General features: G+C 44.1%; 1 long non-coding RNA gene across 1 annotated transcript; it reads left to right on the top strand.

Annotated features, from left to right (window-relative positions):
- The first annotated feature begins 1,003 nt into the window (after nt 1-1,003).
- Nucleotides 1,004-25,960, top strand: LOC307220790. The gene is made up of 6 exons (XR_013841100.1): nt 1,004-1,657; nt 2,889-2,948; nt 6,044-6,138; nt 8,778-8,881; nt 20,959-25,228; nt 25,834-25,960. It is a non-coding gene; the product is annotated as an uncharacterized lncRNA (long non-coding RNA).
- Nucleotides 25,961-26,084: the final 124 nt, after the last annotated feature.

The following is a 26,084-nucleotide window of genomic DNA, read 5'->3' as shown; positions in this document are numbered from 1 at the left end:
TGTCTGTGGACAAACACCGGCTTCCTCGGCCTGAAAGCGAGATGAGCGCCACAACCCCATAGTCACCTTTGACTGGACTTAACCATCTAGGGGTCCTTTACCTTTTACCTTTTTTTAAGATCCTGACAAATCATTCTACTGTCCCTACTTTATCATGGGCTGAGGCTGCAATCCAAAAAAGCAGATGAGAATATCTCCCAGGCTGAAACTGAGTACTTGTTTCCAGTTCCTTATTCCCATAAAAGTTCAAAACTGGATTGAATGGGCAATCTGAATAAAGAACTGGAGTTGATACATATGCGTCCCTGGGCTGCAAAATGAGCTTCCTTGACTGAGAAACAGTTTCCTTCAAGGTCCACAAGAATTCTCTCCAATCCAAACAGCTAGGCTTGGCGTGTTTGTTGTTTCACAATGCTCTTGACCATTGCAAAGAAGGAACTGAGGGGTGGGGTGCAAATTCTAAACTAAGCTTTGGGCTACCAAATATAATACCCATCTCCAGAAAACCCCTCACGTCAGCTGGCTCAGTGGACTCACACCTTCTATCAAAACCGAATTTCAAGATACATGAGGATTTCCTGGGCAAACTGTTTTGCTGTGCTGGCTGGTGTGGGTTGTCTGCCTGCTTGTGGGGTAAAAAGGTTGAATTGTGCAGAAATGTTGACGAGGAGTGTGCTTGTTGATAGCCCATGTCTCTGTAGTCAAGCTACAACAGATAGAAGGTCAACATAACACTGAGTCGTCAAGCCATAGATAAGCCTCCTGTTGACCACGACTGACACCCCATATCTCCACATTGTTATAATGAAGGAGATAACAGTACAGCACACACTGCTTTGACTCCCTGCTTGCAGTGATAAGGCCAGGAACACAGGTCAAAGCTGCCCACCAGGCCTGACTCATCTCCTGTGCAAGGAAGTTTTGGGTGCAAGGCACATAAAGCAACAATAAGGCCCAGCCTGTCTGTTCAAGTTCCATTATGCACTGAGTTACAGTGCAGTGGTACCTCGGGTTACAGACGCTTCAGGTTACAGACTCCGCTAACCCAGAAATACAGTGGTACCTCGGGTTAAGTACTTAATTCGTTCTGGAGGTCCGTTCTTAACCTGAAACTGCTCTTAACCTGAAGCACCACTTTAGCTAATGGGGCCTCCTGCTGCCGCTGCGCCACTGGAGCATGAATTCTGTTCTCATCCTGAAGCAAAGTTCTTAACCTGAAGCACTATTTCTGGGTTAGTGGAGTCTGTAACCTGAAGCGTATGTAACCTGAAGCGTATGTAACCCAAGGTACCACTGTACCTCGGGTTAAGAAATTCACCTCAGGATAAGAACAGAAATTGCGCGGCGGTGGCACGGCGGCAGTGGGAGGCCCCATTAGCTAAAGTGGTACCTCAGGTTAAGAACGGTTTCAGGTTAAGAACAGACCTCCAGAACGATTTAAGTTCTTAACCCGAGGTACCACTGTACTTCCCAATTCCTAGAATCCTCTGTAACATGAAAGGATTCCTCACAATGCTTCTCCAGGGCATGATGGCCCTTGGTGAGTTGTGAGACCTGCCCACGATACTGCTTTTCCCAAGGCATCGTGGGAAATTTAAATGGCAGCTCTCAGATTCAACTTAGCAGAGTCCCTCTGTTGCCTGACAAGCCTGATGAGGTTGGGAACTGATGCTGAACAGCCAGAACCCAAATAAAGGAAGGTTTATATGGTATTAAACATTAATTAAAATAATGTCAAATGTCCTAAAAGTTAAGAATAAGGGCTAGCGCTTTGTGAGTAATCACACTGCCTCATTTGTACTCACTGGGCAAAATACTGTGAGCAAGTTTAGGCACAACAAAAAAGCCAAGAGACAGAAGTTTTCTTTTTGTTTTCTAAATGAAAACAGAAAATTCACAGAGGGTGGACTGAGCTACGGGACCGATCCCCCATGGGCCTCCAAGTGTTTACAGTCCAGAGTTTAGTCCTGTCCCTAACACAAGAGGGAAAATTGATAAAAATTAAGTTGTTTATTTAAAGGAAGTAAACATCAACTTGTCCATTTTTTCACCCACCAGTGCCTAACATGGACGTGCTGAATATAGCTACATCTTGCTAGAGCAACTCCATTTCTATTATCCCCAGTCCTGGCAATGCCATGAGGAATGGCTCATTGCTTGCGCTTTGCTTCCTGCTGTGCTGTCTTCCTTTAGCAAGCCCTTTCCTCAATGACTTGCGATTAGTTTGAGAAATCAGGGGTGTTTTACAAAACCGGGGCACTTTTGATGGGCTATCGATTGAGGACATGCATGCCTGATAGTCTACTCAATGGGGATCAAAGAGAAAGAGGATCCGGACATAGGAAATTCTGGGTGGCCTTGTTTGCGTCTGGGTACTTAGAAAGATAGCTAGAAATTGTCCCTGCATAATTAAATCTTTTGTCCCTTCCTCCACCAATCAATTTCCCAATGAGAACAAATCCTCCACAGCTGTCACAGCAGCGACTTCCTAGATTCTTGAAGGAGAAACGCTCAATATCGTCTTTAAATAGTAAAACAAATGACATGGGAAGCAGCCTATAGCAGCTCTGTATTTTGGGAAATGCTGTCCTTACAGAATCATAGAATTGCAGAGTTGGAAGGGGTCCTGGGGGTCATTTAGTCCAACCTCCTCCAATGCAGGAATCTCAGCTTGAGCCCAGCCAGGCTGTACAACCTCAAATGCCAAGTGGAGGCTGAATAGTTGACTTCATATAGTACATATGGAGGTTTCCCCCTGCAAAGCAGGGCACTTGCCCCTAGGAGCAAGCAATCAGAAATTTGAGAGAGGAAAGATAAGCAATGGTAGCAGTAAGAGAAAATATTTTTAAAAATTAATTATGTTTATATTCTGCCTTTTGTCGTCAAAGGAACGCAAGGTGGTGTACAGAGTTCTCCTCCCCGTTGTATTCTCACCACAACCCTGTGAGGTAAGTTAAGCCGAGAGTGCATGAGTGGCCCAAGGTCGCCCAGTGACCTTTATTGCTGCCTGTGTTATGCACACTTAGGCTTTGTTTTACCCTGGAGGGTAGGATTGGATATGTGTGGAGTTTACCCATCATTTTTAGCAACAGAGAGAGCCTGTTCTAGTGAAGCTACTAGAACAGGTGTGGCTCGCCTTTTGCAATGCCTTCTGGGCAACCACTGAAGGGTCATGTGCCAATGGTGAGCAGGGACAGCAGCCAAAACCTGCAGAACAACAGAAGCAAACAACAACAACAACAACAACTTTATAATTTATATGCTGCCCATCTGACTGTGTTGCCCCAGCCACTCTGGGCGGTTCCCAGCAAAATAGTAAAAACACAATCAAACATTAAGAACTTCCCTAGTCAGGGCTTCACTATACATGCCCACACCTCCCTCTAAGACAAGCAAGAAACAGTATCAGAACTCAAGGACATATTCCAGCCAGGCATAAACACCCAAGGACTGTGTGAAGCAGGGCCAGTGAGAGGGAGAGTCCTGAGGACCAGACAGAAAACACCCACATTTGGCTCTCGGGCCTGTGATTAGCCACCCCTGAGTTAGAATGTAGAGCAGCATTAGGAATCACGTGTTACATTTCAGATGCCATCAGCCCAGCCAGCATGGCCAATGGTGGTTGATGATGGTTGTTGTCACTGTTGGCATCCGTCTGTCTTAGGAGACAAAAAGGAGGAGTGCACCTTTGGCTGGAGAGTTACAGCAACTGCTGTGCTGTAGGGACTGATACGGGAGAGACATGTTTTGTTGCAGCTGGGGCAGATGAAGGCATCTGGTTGTTGTGCCACTGCAGATGCACCGTGGCCTTTCTTCTCTCTGTGCTCCTCCCAGCGGTCGTTCCTCCTCTGGTCACTGCTATGGAAGCATGACCCGACTGTCTGTCTCCAGGCACTGCAGCCGGCTCCAAGGGCTTCCCACATAGCATGGCTAATGTTGCCAGCCTTCATGTCTTGTTTGCAGACATCTTTGCAATGTAGAGTTGGTCTGCCAATGGACCTGGTGCCTGAAGCCAGCTCCCCAAAGAGCAAACCGTCTTCCATTCTGTGGACATGTCAACATGATGGAAGTTGAAACAAACTAAAAAAATTCCCTCCAGTAGCACCCTAGAGACCAACTAAGTTTGTTATTGGTATGAGCTTTCGTGTGCATGCACACTTCTTCAGATGCACAAGAAAGCTCATACCAATAACAAATTTAGTTGGTCGCTAAGGTGCTACTGGAAGGAATTTTTTTAGTTTGTTTTGACTACAGCAGACCAACACAGCTCTACCTGTAACTAGAATGATGGAAGTTGTAGTCTAGCAACATCCAGAGATAAATGGGCAATCCAGGTTCACAGAGTTGTTGTAATGATGGGGGCAGGGGAGAACATTGCATGAACATTGCCATGAGCTCCTGAGAGAAAAGGTTTAAAAGCATTTAAAAAATAAACAAACCCTGCTTAGCTGTGGTGAGGCCGGCTCTCAACCTAACCAATCTCACAGGGTTGTTGTGAGGCTAAAACAGGGCTCTTTTGTCCTTGGAGAAAGGGTGAGATACAACTGTGGCAAATATTTTCAGATGCTGAGAGCTGGGGATATGTTAAGCTGTAAAAAGTTAATTCATGCAATCTCTGTTAATGTAGTTAATCAGATAATGCACACAATCTCTCTCTGATGTTTACAGTACTCTTCCAAATCTCACCGAAGATCTATCCTGTAATGAGCTTGTCTGGGTTTCTCATCAAACTTTATTTTGAGTAGACACATGTACAACGCACCCTTTCCTTGGTTTGATTTTTAATCATGTGAGCTACTTGCAAGAGAATCTCCTTGGCTTACAGCCAATTGTGAAAAGCAGCCCTTGTTAAACCAGTCCTGCAGACTGGAGACTGTCTTTGGTATTCAACTGGGCAGAAAGAGTTCTTAGTTAACCAGAGTGAAACCAGATATTTTGGAGAAGGAAGTGATAAAATGGGGAACTTTGGAACAGAAGGTCACATTCTAGTCTCCTATTATAAAGCAGAACAACCTGTCACATATTTTCTTAATTATCATACTGTGGAAATATTAACAGGCTAGTTCGGCAGAGAGGCACTCTTATTCTTTCTAAAATGAATGCTCAAGTCAATGATAGCTCTCTCTCATGTTCAGATCCAGTGGAGAGCTGCTTGGCAATAGGTTCTGAGCTGACAACGGGAAGTACTTCCCCCCCCCCCACTAAAAGTTATGAGGGTGCCTCCAGACTGTCAGTATTTTGCAAGAGGGATTCAGGCACATTCCACAACTTTAGGATTTAATGTTTAAAGTGGATTAAAGTGCTCTGTTGCCTTAGCACAAAAATGAACCCACTTTTTTTAAAAGACTTTTTTTGCAGTTTGGAAAGTGATAGGGGAAAGTGTGGGATGAATGACTGGTTAATGGGGAGATGTGTAAACACCCTGCAAGCATTTCAGGATGAAATTCAATTTTAGTTCTGTAATTAATTATATTTCAGCTTTCAAATTACTTTGCAGTTGGAGTCTTTTAGAAGTTTCTGCTTGCAAGCTTCCCACAGGCAGGTGTGGGTAGCTCAATCGGTAGAACACAAGACTCTTAGCCTCAGGGTTGCGAGTTTGAGCCCCACGTCGGGCAAAAGCTTTCTGCATTTCACGGAGTTGGGCTAGATAACCCTTTGTGGTCCCTTCCAAGTCTACAATTCTGTGATTCTATGACTCATTGTCATAGAACCACCCTGTAAACAAATCAGAATGCATGCTCAATAAAGACTGGACATAGGCTGTGTATATATACACCCATTTACTCTGAATGCATTGCACTCCCATCACTGGTTTGAGAAGTGGTGTATAAATAACATTAGCTGCAATCCATAGCTATAATGTTATTTCTTATGCAGTCCTGCACGCCCACCCTCAAAAAACTAGCTTTGATCTGAATTGTTTTAAAAGTTGTACACTGTCTTGATATCTTTTGATAAAGGGTGGTATATTAGTAATAATAATAATAATAATAATAATAATAATAATAATAATAATAAACAACTCTGGAATTCCCTCCCACAGGAAGTAGTGATGGTCATAAACTTGGGTGGCTTTAAAAGGCTTATCTTCCATCTATCTGAATGGGTGCATGTGGATGTTGTGTGCAGGGCATAAAGGTAAAGGGACCCCTGACCATTAGGTCCAGTCACAGATGACTCTGGGGTTGCGGTGCTCATCTCGCTTTATTGGCCGAGGGAGCCGGCGTACAGCTTCCGGGTCATGTGGCCAGCAGGACTAAGCCGCTTCTGGCGAACCAGAGCAGCACACAGAAACGCTGTTTACCTTCCCACTGGAGCAGTACCTATTTATGTACTTGCACTTTGACGTGCTTTTGAACTGCCAGGTTGGCAGGAGCTGGGACCGAGCAACAGGAGCTCACCCTGTCGCAGGGATTCGAACCGCCGACCTTCTGATCGGCAAGCCCTAGGCTCTGTGGTTTAACCCACAGCACCACCCATTTGCATTGGCTCCTCCTGCACACTGCTGGCATGCAGCCCCAGGAAAGTTAGCCATAAGGGAATGCAGTGCAGCCCTTGTATTAAACCACTTAAAGTCTCCACTGTAGATATGCATATTCTCTTATTAAAATCACCCCAGAGCAGCTCGTCAATCTTTGAAATATCCATCAGTCGCTAACAGATGAAAGATGGCCCTCTCAGAACAGCAGGCTTATTTTCATCTCCAGTGAAACACATCTGCATTCTCAGGCTGACTCATCTCTCCTTACTTCATCTGCAAGAGAACTCTTTCAAAGGGAGCTAATTGTCACTTTATGATGAGGGTCTGCCACCTTGCCTGTGCCTGGTGGATTGGCAGAGAGTAAAATGTTCCCATTGTCATCTCTGTCAATACATAGTTCCCTAATAACCTGCAAGGAAATATTCTGATGGGTCCCTGTTAAATACTCTGGACTGGGGTCTGCATTGTGCTGACAGATGAAAGGCAGGGGCGTTGATGTGCCTTTTTCAGAAGGAAGAGACAGAGAAGGGAAAGCGCTGCAAGCCATTTCATTCATTCTCAGCAAAGGAGCTGTGTACACCAGGAAGAAAGGTTGCCCGCTGTAGCCCAAAGCCAAACAAAATATAAAAAAGTACACAGCTGGCAGTGTGCTAGAAAAAAAAATTAAAAATATCTAGAAGCACTTAGCATTTGTATTTCACATTTACAGTGCACAAAGAGCTTCAGAATGCATACACTGGTCCAATGTGCATGCCACAATAAACCAATTTCAAACAAATGATGGTTTTAATGTGAACAAGCAGCACAGTGCACCCTGACAAAAGATTATGCAGTGATCTTTTTCTGCTTCTCCTCGCTCTGCAGCTGCACTGTTGATGAAACAAGCCAGTGTTTGGCATATTGTGTCATATGAATCCAGGTTTTGATTTGCCTCTCCAAAACAAAGCGAGAACAAACCTTGGTTGCTGGTTGTGATTTGTCTGGAGGAAACAAACCATGGGCCCTGGGTTCAGATGAAACATCAATTTCAATTCAGGCTTGTTTCAACCATGGCACAGCAGGAGTTGGAGACTTTCTTTCTCCCGCTTTGAAACCATCCCATTTCCTTCAAACTCATTTTTCTCCCTCATTTCACACATCGGCTAAGATAACGTGTGTCTCTTTGTATCAAAGAACAGTGTCAGGCTTGACCTTTGGGGAAGGACCATAGGTACAGTGGTACCTCGGGTTACAAATGCTTCAGGTTACAGACTCCGCTAACCCGGAAGTAGTACCTTGGGTTAAGAACTTTGCTTCAGGATGAGAACAGAAATTGCGCGGCGGTGGCGCAGCGGGAGGCCCCATTAGCTAAAGTGGTTAAGAACAGTTTCAGGTTAAGAACGGGCCTCCAGAACAAATTAAGTTCTTAACCAGAGGTACCACTGTATAGCGCATGCTCTGCATGCAAAAGATCGCTGGTTCAATCCCTGGCATCTCCACATAATTCTGGGTAAGACTCCTTTCAAAACACCCTGGAGAGCCAGTGCCAGTCAGTGGACAATGCACTGCACCAAACATACTAACTGATAACGAATGTCCTGAAGTTCAGATTCAAAGAATACATGGTTTTTTCTATTCTTTTTAACTTTACAACCATTGGAAAAACCACAGGCTGCTTGATATATATATAAATATAGTGATTAGCACCTTCTCAATCGCTCAATAAGCGGAGTGGTTTTGATGTAATCTTTGGATGGTATCCAAAACACCTATATAAACTGCTGTTGCTAAGGCCTGGCAGCATTTATTGCTTGCGAGATAGCCTTGTGTCTGCTCCAGCTTTTAGAAAGCCTTAGCAAAGAATTTAATAGTCATTGGAAATGCGCATCTAGATTAGATGCGGCCAGTTAAGGTACCTAAAAGGGAAAAACCACGAAAGTACTTGTCCAGTTTGTTGATTTAGTATATACAAAGCAGGTTGGCCAGGAGTCAAAAATGACTGCTCTTTTTCTTTGCTTGTTTCTACAAGATCAGCTGGCTTCTCGTGCCTCAATATTCTCAGGAAGAATGTTTGTGATGTACACTGTCAAATACAGAACAAACATATGCTGTATAGATGTATAGACATATAGATATCTTTTTTAAAGCCCCCGCTAAAAAAGGTTTTGAAGTGTATTCTTTCTTAGCAAGAAATAAACTCAAGAGTATGCAATCCAGTTTGGCTTGTCTTTTTTATTTTTTAACGAAAGCAAAAAATAAATTCAGTTATTCCAGAAGGAATGTCTGTAGTTTAAGGGTTGTCATCTTTTTGTTACAGCCTCAGCCCTGTTCCATTAAGAGCAGCCATTTTGCAAAGTGCAGTGATTAGCAAGTGGTAAGACCTTAATTCCACAGCCTCTGCTACCAAGACACAGGATGCAGGCGAGGTCTTTCTTGTTTTATCTTCATGCCTCAAAAGCATTTCCTCCATCATTATCGTAAACTGCTTGGAGCAATCTATAAATTTTGTTAAATAATAAATACATACATTGGTTTGCATAAAGCACAGTGGCAGGGCTTTAAAAAAAAAATAAAGATTGCAAGTCGGATGTCAGATCACATACCTTTCAACATATCATGGTGAAAAAAAGGACACCGCTTTGTGTGGTTTTATCATATGAGCCACATGAGATGAAGTGAGATCACTGTGCCCAAAATGGCCGCCATGCAAACCCAATGAAGGGGGCTGTTTTTGCCCATTAACCTTTTCCTTCCAAGCCCCAATTTTATCAGCTTGGATCTTTGGGAAGCAAGCGGAAGGCCCAAAGTTCAATCTCCAGGTAGGCCTGGAACAGATTCCCTGTTGGCATAGTAGATAATACTGAGCCCGGTGGATCAGTGGCCTGCCTTAATATAAGGCAGCATCCTATGTTTGGAATCAGAATAAATGAGTTAGAAGGACCCTGGTCTTCATCCAATACAACCTCCCAGGCTTAAAACAGTAATAAGAAATAAACAACCCACCCCTTAAGCATTGAAGGCTACAGGCAAAAGAGTCTCCCCGCTGGTGACATCTGTCTATGAAATGCTTTCCCCGCGAGAGGCTTGCATGGTGTCAGGTATTTTCTCAGACTTTTTAATAATATGTACATTGCCTTGGTGTTGTAATTCAACTTTTAGTGTTTGCTTTTAATTCTGTTGATGCATTTACAGTGGTACCTCGGGTTACATACGCTTCAGGTTACATATGCTTCAGGTTACAGACTCCGCTAACCCAGAAATAGTGCTTCAGGTTAAGAACTTTGCTTCAGGATGAGAACAGAATTCATGCTCCGGTGGCGCAGCGGCAGCAGGAGGCCCCATTAGCTAAAGTGGTGCTTCAGGTTAAGAACAGTTTCAGGTTAAGAACAGACCTCCAGAATGAATTAAGTACTTAACCCGAGGTACCACTGTATACTGCTTTGTGTGTGCTTTTATACTGTGATTGGCTGCTCAGAGCCACCTGTCAATTATCTGGGTCAAGAGCGCTGAAAAATGGAACGCTGCCAGCATTTCTTCACCCATCCCTCATCCCTCTGATCATCCAGGATGCTGTGTTGTGTGTGTGTGTGTGTGTGTGTGTGTGTAAAAGCAGCTGCAGAGGGCAGGTAAACTTGAAACGTTTATTCGCTTTCATGCACTGTTCTGCCTTTCCCCCTTTGCTCTCTTAAAACCGTGCTCTTAATAAACACTCTTAAAACGGGCTGCTGGGGTTTGCTGTGCATTTGTGACCGCTCATGGGAGATTGTGTTCTCCCGCTGTGCTTAGATCCCTTGAACTCACACTGCACATTTGTGTCTAGGGAGAATTGGAGGAAAGCATGCTGCCTTGTGTCCCAGAAGAGGAAGAGCAGCAGGCTGGATGCTCCTCATCTCCCTGACTAATATACATATTTTGTTGTCTTGAGAGCCCTCTGGGAAGGGCTAGTGACAGCATACCTAATGGTCGGAGATGTGAGCTATTCCTGATCCCAGGCGGGGAGAAGGGAACTCTCAAGGTCTCTGCTGAGAGTACTTTCAGAGGTGTACTTATTATGGGTTGTATTCATGCATGAAGGTGTTTCTTTTCTCTTCCTTTTTGCAATGTTCACATGACGTCAGCATCAAAAGTTAATCTTATTAGGAATCCAAATTACCCATTTGCGACATTAAGCCCCTGTCCGGGAGTACCCTTCATTAGGCCATTGGTCTATCTAGCCCAGGGGTCAGCAAACTTTTCCACAGGGGGCCGGTCCACTGTTCCTCAGACCTTGTGGGGGGCCAGACTATATTTTTTGGGGGAAATATGAACGAATTCCTATGCTTCACAAATAACCCAGAGATGTGTTTTAAATGAAAGGACACATTCTACTCATGTAAAAACACACTGATTCCTGGACCGTCCGCGGGCCAGATTGAGAAGGCGATTGGGCCGGATCTGGCCCCCAGGCTTTAGTTTGCCTACCCATGATCTAGTCCTATATTCTTTTACAGTGACAGATAACAGGTTTGGGGCTGGAGTCCTTCCCAGCTGTATTCAAAGATAATAAGAAATAAAACCTACAAGGCATGTACTCTGTAACTGACCCACAGCCCCTTTTCTTTTGTGACTACATAATGTACCTTTGTTAGAGAAAGTACTTCGAGAAGGGGCTCTGTGGAAGATCTTGAGGCACAGGCGGTCTGGAATGGGAAGAGGTGTTACCCATGTGGTGGTTTGTGGATTCCAGGCCATTTTAATATGTTGCGGTGTAATTTTTAATATTTTGTAAACTTCTCTTAGGAGCATTGAAGACAAACAAATAAAAATATAGCATCAGAAATTGGAAGTTCTGAAAACTGGAGGGGAAACATTTTAGCCTCCTAGATCACTCTGTGGCTGCATTCACATGATAGTTAATTCAATTTCCCTAACTTTTAGTTTTTCCATTATATTTCACACAATGTAAAAACCAGTGTTCGAAACTCCCCTTATTCTAGGCACATTTTGTGACAAGGAATTTCATTAGAGAGAGCAGTTTCTGAGCTCTGGGCACAGTACTAGTCTAAGATTTCAGATTAAAACTGCGGAGTGGAAGGAAAGGAGGACCTTTTTTATGCCTCCCCACTTCCAGCTACTCTCTGAAATCTGGAGAAGAGACCCTAAAGAGTGGTAGGGGGTGGGCAGGGGAAGGACTAGATCAGGCATAGGCAAACTCTGGCCCTCCAGATGTTTGGGACTACAATTCCCACCATCCCTGACCACTGGTCCTGTTAGCTCAGGATGATGGGAATTGTAGTCCCAAACTTCTGGAGGGCTGGAGTTTGCCTATGCTTGGACTAGACCATGTGAAAAATGAACATAATATTTTAGCTGCAGTTCATTCATTATCAGCTTTGTATTCTTGTTATTAAAAGTGTGCCTAGATATTCCGTTGTGGTGTCATTTAGCTCCTAGCTTTCATATCTCAGTTTCTAACACTGGTAAAAAGCCCTTCCAGAAATGTAGCACAAGTTTAGTGCTCATTATTTGCTTCCAGAAAAAGTCCATTTGCAAATAACACGGAAATGAGAGCTAAAGTTGCACTATTGGGTTGGGGTTTTTTGGGGGGTGGGAAGCGGTTGGCATCCGCCTGGAAGTGGTGTTTACATCATGTGGCTCAAATACCGTGTGGAAATTAACAATTGGGGAAAGTCATGGAGATGGAATAAACTGCTGTGTGAATGCAGCCTGTGATTTCCTTTCAATCTACCATTCTTAAACTGCAACCAAAATGATCCTGAAGATAGAGCATCTCTGTTAGTTCAAGGGGGGGGGGGAGGAAACACAAGTAAGAAGGGACATGGAAGAGGTTATAAGATTATCCATGGTATGAAGAAAGTCACTAGAGAGAGGTTCTTCTCCCTTTCTCGTAATACTGAAACCAGGCTTCAGCCAATTAAGCTGAAAGTTGGGAGATTCTGGACAGACAAAAGGAAGAGTGCTTCTTTACACAGCTGTAGATTTGGCCCCCACAACGTGGATGGCTTTAAAGGAGGATTAGATGGATTCATCTTGGATAAGGCTGTCAATGGCCATTGACCGTGATGGTTATATTACCCCCAGTAGTGGAAGTAATGTGCTTCTGAATACCAGTCGCTTGGAATCGCAACCAGGTTGAGTGCTGTTGGGCTCGTCTCCTTGCTTCCCATAGGCATTGGGGTGGCCACTGAGAGAAAAGAAATGCCGTGCTACAGGGGTCTTTGGTCTGATCCAGCAGAGATCCTCTTATATTCTAATGAACAATGGAACGTCAAAGAGAGACTGCCCTGGGAAACCACTGAATCACAATTCATCAAAAGGCTCAGTTGTACTTTTATGGCTTGACACTAGAGAAGGATTTTTTTCCATTGCACTACATGTGTTAATTAAATGCCAAGGTGCCTGTGTTATCACCAACAACTGTTTTGTGAATGGCTACTGTTAATAACTTAATTATCACTCTCTCTGCTTTCTGCATTTCATTTTCTCTGATTGCACGATAAATTTGTAACGGGAGAGAGATACATTCATATAAAATTCAGCTCCAGGGCAAGGATTTTTCTGTCTGGAATGATCTTCCTATTGCCACATACAGTATGTGCTTCAGTTTTGTGTTTTCAACACCAAAGTCTGCAACATGATTAAAATTCAGGAGAGTAACAAAGTTAGATTTAAGTAATAAAGGGTAAATTGTCCCAGGAATGCTTGAATCCTACTTACATTCTTCTCTTGGTTTGTGTATGCTGTTGCTCCCTCCACCCATACTGCCAGTTATAGCCCCGAAAACTGTGGATTATCTTTCTGCCTGTATGCTTGTTTCGTCCTTCGCAGATTTTGCATTAATGCTGTTAAAAGTATTTACATGAACTGCTTGCTCCTGGCTGCTGAGAGTAAAGCACTTGCGTCGTCTTTAAAGCCTCTGTTTTAAATCTGAAGCAAAGAGCTTTTCCTCCCCTCTGCTATTTTTTGCTACAAAGCACATCAAATAAGCTCTTCCTGTTCCGGGGGTGGGGGTGGGGTGGGGGTGGGAATGCAATCATTAATTTCTCTTTCTGTAGACCTCGTCATGTGCTAACGTCTTGTACGTGCAAAACAGCATTTGGCTTAGGCTTACTTCACATCATTTCCCTCTGAGCGACATCTGACTTGGAAGCTGCCATAGGTCCATCTGGTTTAGAATTGCCCACACTGATTGGCAGCAGCTCTTCAGTGTTTGAGGCAGGAGTCTCCCCAGCACTGACTGGAGATGCCTGGGATTGAATTTGGGGTCTTCTGTGTGCAAAGCATGTGATGTGCCATTGAGCTATGGCCTCTTCCTGTTAGAAGAAGCAGTCTCGAGAAATGGTCGTGAGGTTTTCACTATAATGCTAATAGCACAGTTACATATGACGCAGCTGGTCCGATTTTCCAGAAGTGGCCTCTGTTTCCCTGCTGTCTTGATTCTGGTGTCTCTTTTGTCTCTGTTTTGCCTTTCCAGGGATGTTTTTGGGGTACCTGTTAACACTTTTGTTAGTATGCACACTGGCACATCAAGCTTGTGGTCGTTTTGCTTCGATCTCCCCATAACTATCAATTGAGGTAGTAAATGTGTTCGGTGTTGCTGCCATTCTGCAATCAATACAACCGGATCTGCTTCGTGATTAAATAGGCAATTGAAAATTCCTAGGTGGTTGGGTTTTTTAAATAAAAGGAAACTGTTATGCTTCAGAATCCAGCAAAAGATGGGTTATTTCAGAGTCAATAAATACAGGGAAGAACATTCAGCAATTCATAGTAGCTGGGTGTGCGGAGTTAAGTGGTGGTTTGGACACAGGGATGTTACAGGCATACATGGCTAACCTTTTTTCGTCTCTGAAATGTGGTGGTGAATATGTAATCACAAGCCATATGATCCTCTTCTTAGGTAGACCGATGGTGACCTGTTATCCCAAATCTCTGGGTGGATTGTGCAGTGAGTGGCATGTGATTAAGTCAACCATGTGGTTTCCATATGCTCACTTTCACATCTGAGCTGTTTCAGTGCACAGCCAAAGTCATTATTCCTGGTCTGTTTCCTCTAAAGAGTCAGCAGAAAACGGTAAAGTAAAGCCCTATGTGGGTGTCCTCCCTCATATGACTAACAGCATCGTAAATCACAAGGTTGTAAATCACGGAGAGCCTGTGTGCCGTACAGCAGGTGTGTCCTTCCAGTGTGAGTAGCAGGGACATGATGTTTCAGCAACACATCAGGGCCGGCGGGTGCTGCCTCCGCTCTCGCCCCCTCTGCTTACATGTTTGTTAATTGTGAGAAGGAGAATGCCCAAATAGGGATAATATGGGAACTGACTGTCGGACTGGGAAGAGGTGGCGAAAGAAGGCAATGTGAATATTGGGTGGAAGCCTGAGGAAATGAATGCTTGATTGGCAAACTACATTATATAGAAATATGAGCAACAAAGCCCTGATATTTAAAAGAATGAAAAGCAGATTTGGGAGTTTGAGATTCTGAAAGAGAAAGTGCACTTAACCCTTTCCCCCTTTCAGTCATTTTCCTGCCCAAAATCATTTCCCCAAAGTTGTTTTCACTTGTTTCACTTTTTAATATATATTTTTAAACACACATGGTTTGCTCTTTAATAACTTGAGATAGGAGGCTAACTGTATGTCTGTAAGGCTCTATGCACATCTGTAGCTGAACATGTGGAGGCCGAGGGTGGATGAAACTCGGGGCATCACCCTGATCCCCTCCCTGCTCCACATATTAGCTGCATGCATGATTTTCACATGAAGAGGGCTTGGATGTCAGGGGCGGGGGGGGGGGGGGGAGAATAAATATCCCTGACAGCTAGTTTTCTATGCAGGGGGCTTGTTTGTCTGTCTTGAGGAAGCCAGAACTCAGACACAACCAGGGTGGAAGGAGGGTTGGTCACTCGACTGGGAGCTGGAGATAACTGGGATCAGCTATCCAGACAGTTCAGCAAGGGTAGCAAGCAGGCAGGCATGTCCAGGGCCTGGAAAATAAGGATGATCAGACATAACACTTGCAGGATCACGCACAGATAACGGGGAGTGAGAAGTGAGTTGTTCCAATTGAGGCCTTTCATCTCTCTTGCCCCAGGCTGCTATGCCAGGGTTTGACACCCTTGCTGAGAAATGGAGTTCCTTGAAAGCATAGTCAGACCATGGGTAGGCAAACTAAGGCCCGGGGGCCAGATCCGGCCCAATCGCCTTCTAAATCTGGCACGCAGACGGTCCAGGAATCAGTGTGTTTTTACATGAGTAGAATGTGTCCTTTTATTTAAAATGCATCTCTGGGTTATTTGTGGGGGCATAGGAATTCATTCATTATTTTTTTTTCAAAATATAGTCCGGCCCCCCACAAGGGGACTGGCCCCCTGCTGAAAAAGTTTACTGACCCCTGCTCTAGATTCTCTCACCTCTTTGCTGCTTCCCACCTGGTGGCTCTTTGCACTGATGCGTGACTATTGCAGATAGGATAACCAGATGTAAAAGAGGGCAGGGCTCCTGCAATTTTAACACAATTTTTAATGCATCTATTAGAGGTGCAGGAGCCCTGCCTTTTTTTCCCTTTTTTTTTTTTTTTGCATCTGATCCCCCAGGTCTGACTTAAGATCCCACCAGCTCATCCAATTCCTTCACCTCCATCATGCTGGTTGAATCCTGGCTGCTACTTTGATGCTGGGATTGTGGCAGAAGCTCACTTGGTCTTGTAACTTCCGACCAGCAGTCTAAAGTGGCAGAGACCAGACACAGCTTTACGCCCTCCATGAGAGCTAGGCCATAAAGATGGTCGCAAGTGTAGCTGCTGCAGATTCATCTCTTGCATCGTACGCAGCTGACGAAAGACATTTCAATTCTTATATGGCAAACCGAACTATGTTAGGCCACATTTTGAAAATGCCTCTTTAGCTTCTTCAGCTTTTTGACATAGTACTGCTATATGCGTTCTGTGACATGGGATAACCTCTTTCATTGCTGGCTAAAGAGGATGACATGGTGGCGCAGATGTTGGGGCCCTGAGGCCAATGGGAGGCGCACTGAGTGGGCTGAAGGCTTGGCAGCAGAGGGTTGGTGGCACAGGCCTGAAGAATACTTACGTACCCCTTCTTTGGTGAGCAATGAGAAATTCCAGGTCTGCAGTACTTATTTACTTTCAAATAGACAGGTTGACTATAGGTAGAGGCAAAGCGTACACACCTCTGTAGACAAACAACTGGACATTGCACCCATATAAGATTCCAGCCAGACCCTTACAGATCCCTGCTCAGCTCCCTGTCTCTTTGTTTCTGACTCATACCACACACACAGCCTGTCCTTTGTACACAGACACCTGGACTGCCTCAACCTTTCCTGGAAAGTGGAAATGTCTGCTCATTTTGAGTATTCAAAACATTCCCCAAAAGATCATGTATCAAGAGGCAGTTGACTAACTGTTTGGATCCAGTGGTGATGTAACCTGTAGTTTACCTAACCAAAGGATACAATCAGCCAAATGTGGCCCCTTATCAATCCCTTGTCCACATCCCTAGGCTCACAGCAATATTTTAATGTGCTCCCCATGTTAAGCACACCTGATCCCACCTGAATGTGTTGCTGCTTTTTGCCACTCTCTTAAAAGGGTGATTGTGAACAAGGTATATAACTTCCAGCTTGACATTTGATGTCCCCTTCCTAAGAAGAAGAAGAAAACACCCATGAGTTGCCATCAGTGGAATAAAATGGACACCTGGAAAATTACCACGATGCAGTTACATCTCTGAAACTGTATGGTTGAAAGGAATTTAACTACTGTGGACCTGCCACAGAAAGGACTGAGTTTCTAGCGTGCTTTTGCAAGCCCTCAAAAACTGCATCAGACTGGTCACGCGTGCCCAGTAGGTTGCTTTGAAAATCACGGATTTCAATGGGTTGATTCTGAGCATGACTCAGGGTGCAACCCTAACTCCTACCTGCCACCAACAGGGGGCGGTGGGGCTTTTGGACCACTGCCACATCTGTAGCCCTTTTGCTCACAGTGGCTGCAATAGAAGGTGCAGGAGGATCAGGCCTGATCTGTACCCAATCAGTTAGATTGTGCCTGATGCTATTGTATGGCAGCTGTGAAACTGGGATCCTGCAAATCGTAGGCCACCTCAGACCCACCCTCTCCTCCCTCAAATCACCCCATTGCAGGACTTCTTTCTGCTAACACCTATTCCTGTATTCAGGGAGAGTCAGGAGGCTGGAAGGTCTTGGCAGATGGATACCACCACCTACAGTGGTACCTCGGGTTACATACGCTTCAGGTTACAGACTCCGCTAACCCAGAAATAGTACCTCGGGTTAAGAACTTTGCTTCAGGATGAGAACAGAAATTGTGCTCCAGCGGCATGGCAGCAGCAGCAGCAGGAGGCCCCATTAGCTAAAGTGGTGCTTCAGGTTAAGAACAATTTCAGGTTAAGAACGGATCTCCAGAACGAATTAAGTACTTAACCAGAGGTACCACTGTATTTCAACACACACAGCATCCCAGGCTGAAGGAAGGGGGGGTTGGATTGTGCTGCCCGCCAGATACTACAACACACACTGTGTGTTACAGAATTGCTGACCTTCCCAGGTGCCCCCCCCCCTTTTTGCCGCTGCAAGCATCTATACAAGAGCAACAGTATCATTTATTCATTGAGAGAGAATCTAGTGAACTTTGAAATAATTGTAGGAGAATGCAGCAGCCCACTGAAATAGCATTTCAAAAAGACTCTAATCTGTGGCGTGATAACCTCCCCACGAAGGATCAGCAGCAGCAGGTACAGTGAGGATTATCAGAATTTCAGTGCTTCAGCTCCCTCGACATTAGAAAGAGAGAGGGGGGAAATCCATGAAAACATCTGTGATAAGCAGATTATTCGGACCTGTGTCATATATAACCAACATGGTTTTCGAGTATGTTAACTCCTTCAAGAGAGGTAAATGCTCCCAGGTGGTTGAAAGAGTGTCCATTCTGCCATCTGCGTCTGCTTTAGAAATGCATTTCTGCTGTTTTCTGTGGTTGCTGAGTGCTTTTTTTGTTTGCTGTTGTTATTGGACGTTGGCTTGCATTTGCCGTTGGCTTGCTTTTACATTTAAATTAGACCTGTAATGTGAACATGGTTTGTTGTATTTATTTTTGGAACATTTTACTGTTGAGACGTGGGTGATTTTTATCGAGGAAGTTCACACAGCAATTAATAGAGGGGAAGCTTTGAGCAAATGCATATTTCTTCTCGCTATGCACGAAGAACTCGGAAAATCTAGTGACGTGCCCCATGTGGCTATTATTTCAAGCACTCTGCTTGGAAGCTGCTGGCATGGGGAGCATTTGTTTAAAGAGAGAGGCTCTGATGCAACCACCAGCGGTTATTATACCCGGGTGATACTCTTCTTGCATTACTTTTCCAGGTCAACGCTCTCCAGAAGTCATCTTCTCCCTTTCTCTCCACTGTTCTACAGTAACTTGGAGCAGGGCTTTCAGAGTAGCTGGCCCCATTTTGCGAAACAGCGTCCCTGTTGAGATACGACAGACACTCGCTATTTGTCCTTTCTGAGAATTACTGAAGGCCTTTTTGTTTGGACACACTTCCCAAGCTGGATGAAATGGCCTTGGGTGTTATTTTTGTACTGTTTTAAGACCTATCTTTAGTTGTTGCATCTGCACTGTTTAAAAAACTATTTTATCTGTTTTGATAGTGTGTTTGTAAATGGTCTTGAGACACATGTAAAAGGTGTCTCATCCTCACCAGTATTGAAGGAGAAGACAGGCCCGTGTTTCTGCTCTAAATATGGGGATACATTCTGCTTCCACCTGCATGTGCTTTGCAAGAACTGATAGTGGGTGTTAGCATCTAATTTACCAGCCCCTTTGCTGTGCGTGGGGGGTGGGGAGTTCAGTAAAGATTTTGAAGAGGGCTGCCCAACTAAGAGCACTCCAAGGGCTACTGTCTGAGGAAAATGGGTTTCTTTCTTATACACACTCTCTTAAATACCCAGCCTACATTACTGTCATAATCTCTATGTGGGGCTGCCTTAAAAGACAGTCTGCAAACTTGAGCTGGTTCAAAATGCAAGCCTGTTTGATTATATCACCCCAATTTTGCATCACCTTCATTGGTCACCCATTCATTTCTGGGCTTAGTTTAAAGTACTAGTAACTAACCTTTAAAACCCTGAATGTTTGGGAACCACGTTATTTGAACATTTCCCTACACCCATATGAATCTGCCCAGGTCCTCAGATTGGTCTTAAGAGTGCCCTGCTATCTGTTGTGCACCTCTGATAAAGCGATCAGCTTAGCAGTTACCAGGAATAAGGCCTTTTTCAGTGGTGGCCCCCACACTTGTGGAATTCCATCCACTGAAAATTCTGCTTAGCTCCCTGTCTTTCAGGCTTTAAGTGGACCTGAAAGAATGGCTGATCCTGCTAAGCACATATATATATTTGATGAAGTTTTCTCTAGTATGTTCGTCCGTTGTCTTCTAACATTTTTTGTGAGCTGCCTGAACAGTTGGGTAGAAATAAATTAAATAAATAAACAGTATGCAAAACACTTTGAGTTTCTTGGAGCACTAATAGGATATAAATACACCTTGTATGTCTTGATAGACATATACCTTATAAAGCTACCCTGGTATGTATGCACATCTACCTGCAATCTCACTTCTCTGATGCCTGATGCACTTGCTCAAAGAGGGTGTTCCCACAATGGTCCTCTATCAAGTTGCCATCCAATATGACATGAGATGAGTAGAATTTCTTTATATATGTTGGGAGTCAGGGTGGGGAGCCTGTAACTCTCCACCTGCTGCTGGATTACACCTCCCATCAACTCAACTAAGCCAACAGGGCCATTGGTCAATGATGATGTGAGCAGTGGAAGAGGAACCGTCTCCGTACCTGGGGCGGCGCACTCCATACGGAATGCCGCACATGCGCAGTTCATACCACACATCTTTATGTGGCAGTGTGAGCGGGGGCGGGGTGTGCCTGCACATTATAATACTGCATTGTTATTAGGGAGTACTTTTTATTCTAGTTGCCTTATTTCTTGGAATATGTTATTCGATACAACGAAGCACTCAGCAATGGAGCCATTTGGAGCAGAGGCATCTGAGCCAAGGTCCTGCTCCTGCTGGCCTTATCATTTATTGATCACGGGGGTTGTTTTTAATACAGAGCATTTCTCGATCTCTCTTTCAAGAAGCTCAAGAGCAGCTTGTGTGGGGCTTCCAGGAAGTCTCCAATCCAGATGGCAGGTGCCAATATGAGATATGCTTATGCAATAACAATGTGCCCTTGGAAACTCTCCCTCTCATCTTCTTCTGGCTTATACTAACTCAAACAAACAGTATGCTACAGAGGCCTCCTCCATTGGTGCTGTCCTGACCCCAGTGCATACTGCAGTGGCATAACCAGAGATGCACCAGAGAACCACATGCTCTCTCCTTTCACATATATTCATTCTCTCTCTCTCTCTCTCTCTCTCTCTGCAGCATGCTGAGAAATGAGAACGTTTTTCTAGTGCACAGAGACAAAATGCAACAAGAAGCCCACAGGAAGCAGTGATTGCCACCAACCTAGAAAGCTTCAAAGGAGGATTAAACAAATCCATGGAGGAGAGAGCTTTCAGTGGCTACTAGCTATGATGGCTATGCTCTACTTTCTGGCTGCCTTTCCAGTAATGCTAACAAAAATTCACTTGCTGGAAACCACAGGAGGGGAAAGGGCTCTTGTGCTCAGATTCTTCTTGTGGGTTTTCCCAGGCATCTGGCTGGCCACTGTGAGAACAAGCTGAACTACATGGGCCACCATCCTTGGCTGGTGATGATGGAAGAGATGGTCCTCACCACCAAACTCCATTCCTTCCATAGTACTGTTCTCAGCTGAAAAGCAGAAGCAGAGCAGCAGAGGAGATGGTGCTTATGAAGAGGCTGGCAGCATACATGTCAAGTGGGAAGGAGGAACAGTTGTGCACGCAAACACACACACACACACACACACACACACACACACACTCTAGATGAGCCACACCCCCTCCCCAATTCTCAGCTTTTATTTGGAGGAAAAACCCCAACCCTAGCCCTTGTAGAATGCAAGTTATGAGACACACATTGTGTAGGTACTATTCACCAAATTTGTTTTGGGGGAAAACTAGGCTATACCTGCTTGTCTGCATTTTTAGTCAATGAGTGAAGTCTGAGCAATGGCTGACATTTAGGAAAGCAGCTAATTAGACAAAGAGAAGGCTAGAGTGGAACACCCGTTGTCCAGACTCTAGAGAAGCAACTTCCTGGTTTGTTTTTAAGTCTTCTGTGCTGGTGGTGAAGTGATTGCCACCCCACGGAAAACAACTGAGGGTTTCAGTTGTGACTGGAAAGATGTCTGGATGCCAGATCTACTCATAGATGGGCAGCAGGTCTACCCACTAAGAAACTATGTAAGGGTAGATCTGGAATACAAGTTTCTCAATGTTTAGCCAGGCCTTGGCACTGCCCATTCACCAGATACACTGCTCTCTGGTGCTTATTATTAATGTATGGATGTCTGTATATTTATCTATTTGCAATATATACTTAGCCCCCACCCCGGGGGGGGGGAGATCCTGTGGGTGCTCATAGCTGGCAGTCCAGATTGGTGAGGCCTGGCAGGCCAGCTTTGACCAGCAGTCAGGAATTCCCCACCCTTGTCTTGCCCAACAGATCCATAGAGCACGCCAGGCTTAGGAACTCTGGGGGGAAACAGCAATGCTGGAGTTATTAAAACCACCAGTTGATCTACTCTGAGTAGGGCTAGCATAAAATGCCTCTCAAATATGTTGATAATAGACAATTGCATAATACTGCACATTTCTAAAATGTTTGAACAGATGATAAACATGTTTTGTATTCCCCGGCACAGCTGATTTTCTCACTCATTTGAGGTCCAAGAATGTCCAAGTGTGAAACAGGCTAGTAGCAAATAGGTGTAAAATTCTGTAAATGTGAATCATGTGCTAGGATCAGGGTTATGACCCAAACTGGGGGTTTCTGAAGCTGGCATAGGAGTAACCACATGACCCAGACAATCCACATGATTAGTGCTTTCACATTTTATCAGTGATGTAGGAGCCTGGCCATGGGAAGGCATCTTCTTGTTAGCTACTGCATCACAAAATAAATTAACTGGGCCCCAGTGGCATGACGGCATTCTTAATCACATCAGGCTGGAATCTAGACATCTTGGCTTAGCTGCACATCAGCACATAGCCAACACGCAATTGTCTCATGATTTGGTGCAGCTTACGAAGGTTGGCCGAGTGCTGGCATTCGGCCAGTATTTAACAATTCCTTCCAGCATTTTTAAGCGGGCGCAGACAGAGCCCAAGAGCACTAATCCATGTTGTTCACAGCAAGAGCTGATGTAGAGGAGTCAAAGCTGTCACCACCCTCAAGGCTCCTTCCTACAGAATCCCCACCACCACAGAACTTGTATTGTTCTTTGCTCTCTTAATTACAGCCCTGTTGCCAAACTTACCGTTACCTTTAGTGACAGTTCCGTACGTCTCCTTTTGTGCTTAAAAGGAAGAAGAATAAGTCCTTACTCTCTTCTGCCAGCAGGATTGTTTTGGCATTTCCTTGCAGCAGAATTTGTTTAAAGTGCATTTAAAAGGAGCAGAACAGACAACTTACTACTAGACCCTGGACCCGATGGGGCAGTTGGAAACAAGCAATGTGAACTACAGAAAAGAAATGATCTAGACAGAACCTACTTCAGACTCCATCTCATTATAGTCTTTATAAGCTGACCCAATTTTTTTGAACATTTCAGGTCAGAAGGACTGGGCATCCCAGGGTAGGCGATTCAGCCATGCCATTAAGCACAGCAAACTCTCATGGCAACCTCTCCTGGCAACCTCTGACAGACTGAAGTAAGCAGATGGCATAAATTATCCTTGAGTGCCAGTCTCCTCCTTCACCTCTATCATTTTTACATTATCATTTTACAAAGCTTCAAAAATGTATTTTCCAATGAAGTTCAAAGTTCCAAACTGAACAAAGGGGAGATACTATTAGTTTCAGCTGATTGTTTTTGATGCAAAGTTGTTTTAACTTGTGTAGAAATGTTTTAACTCGTGTGTGGAATCTGGATCAAGAAATTTGTACCTTTTATACTCTATGGGAAACGTAGCTTCATGGGCCAAATCAGACCTCCTGGTGGGCCAGGATTTGTTTGCAAGCCAGAAGTTCTCCACCCCTGTTTTATAGAGAAGTGACCAGAAAAATCTGCTCTAAAGGGCATCACTCAGCCAAAACAATAATTTGACAAAATTTAGCTCAGCAACTTAGGCTATTATTACATTTCATCTTGGAAAGTTTTCAGATGAAGAATCACCATAGCAGCTGAAACCAACTTTAATGCAATTGTGGGTAAATTGGTAATACAGATCCAAGTTTGTGCACAGCAAACCCTGGCAATTTACATTTAAATTCTCTCTTTACAAAGGCACAGTTCAGGTCTAAATCTGGTTTCACAATTCATGGGAATGTCAAGCAAGTTCCATTGCCTTTGTTGGATTATTAATAAGTTCCTTATATTCTTCAAGATTTCTGCCTTTTATATCTTTAGTAAGTTGAGTTAATCTAGAAATCATTCTTTTTAGGAGCTTTCATCTATAGGGGTAAAAAGCAGCCAGAAGGATGAAATCTCTGGTAATGAACTATCTGAATTCTTTTTTTAAAAAAGGATACATTTATTAATAGAAGAAATATATGAATTCTTCTGAGTTACTTATTTTTCTGCTTGTGCTTGCTACAACACAAATTTGTGGAGCTGAATGACAAAGCTGAAACAGCGGGTGAATAAAACATATAGCTTATAGGTTTGTGTGTGTCTGAAATTAGCAGTTTGTTGTTAACAAATGTTAAGAGTTGAGACAATAAGCAGAGCCCACTCTAACTTCAGTGATTATAAAACCAGCACAAGCCCTTAACAGTGCCAGGATTTCCATGTTTGGTACCATTAGACCAGGAGTCAGCAACCTTTTTCAGTTGTGGGCCGGTCCACTGTCCCTCAGACCATTTGGTGGGCTGGACTATGTTTTTTTTTTTTTTTGGGGGGGGGGAGAATGAACAAATTCCTATGCCCCACAAATAACCCAGAGATGCATTTTAAATAAAAGCACATATTCTACTCATGTAAAAACACCAGGCAGGCCCCACAAATAACCCAGAGATGCATTTTAAATAAAAGGACACATTCTACTCATGTAAAAACATGCTGATTCCTGGACCATCCGTGGGCCAGACTGAGAAGGCGATTGGGCTGCATCCGGCCCCTGGGCCTTAGGTTGCCTACCCCTGCATTAGACCAACAGTTCCTCTACATTAGCATTCTTTCTCATGGCAAAGTGCTAGCCAGATTCATCAACGAAGTTCAGAAGCAGGGGGTAGTTTTTCCTGAAAGATAGTTTAAGCAAAATAAGCATTCCTCAGCACCTTGTAGTCCGGGGTATACCAATGCTGAACAGAAAGGTTCTGGTTTTTGTTTTCATAGCAAGCAGTTCATGCTAGTCTTACTACTAGCTAGTGAAAGGTACCAGAAAGGCAATGGCCCAGTGATAAAGTGAATCTTTTGCACACAATTCGTTTCAGGTTGAGTCCCCATGCTAGTATTGGGAGCAATCCCATCTGAAATTCTGGAGAGCAACTGCCAGTCAGAGTAGACAATACTGACCTTGATGGACTAGTAGTCTGACTCAGTATGAGGCAACTTCCCTGTACAGTGGTACCTCAGGTTACATATGCTTGTTTACATATGCTTCAGGTTACATACGCTTCAGGTTACAGACTCTGCTAACCCAGAAATAGTGCTTCAGGTTAAGAACTTTGCTTCAGGATGAGAACAGAAATCGTAATCCGGCGGTGCGGCAGCAGCAGGAGGCCTCATTAGCTAATGTGGTGCTTCAGGTTAAGAACAATTTCAGGTTAAGTACGGACCTCCGGAACGAATTAAGTACTTAACCCAAGGTACCACTGTATTCACCTACTGGCCATCATGGCATTTGTGTCAATTTGCTCTAATGGTTAATGGTGTTATGTGAAAAACACGAGGTTTACACGCAAGGTAAGTAAGTACAGAATTGCAGCTGCGAGTTTGCAGTCTCCTCCTATATTACATTTTAAGACTCTGGCTACATGTAGACTTTGTGACTTCAACATCAAGCCAGCTCACCCCTCATTTTGCTCATAATCCAGCCTCTGTGATTACTAGTCAATCCAGTTTAATGGTTTGCCTTCACAGAGGCATTTCTACAAATCTGGACTGCAAATTCTATAGATTTTGCATTCCTATGAACGTTTCATAGGCCCATGCCTATTCCTTCAATGGAGTGTTCTCCCTTGGAGGAAAAATATTTCATCAACCTTGGTCCTTGCTGGTGATCTGTTTCTGTACTTCATCATGCCCAGGAAAAAACCTAGAGGACCAAACTTTCAAGCTACATTTTGAAGCATGATACAGTTACATTGGTACCTCGGGTTACAGACGCTTCAGGTTACAGACTCCGCTAACCCAGAAATAGTACCTCGGGTTAAGAACTTTGCTTCAGGATGAGAACAGAAATCGTGCGGCGACGGCATGG

This window comes from Podarcis cretensis (assembly GCF_951804945.1).
Source record: "Podarcis cretensis genome assembly, chromosome: 7".
In the NCBI taxonomy this organism is placed as follows: Eukaryota; Metazoa; Chordata; class Lepidosauria; order Squamata; family Lacertidae; genus Podarcis; species Podarcis cretensis.
The sequence above is the reverse complement of the archived record's forward strand: the minus strand, read 5'-3'. Positions and strand labels throughout refer to the sequence as shown.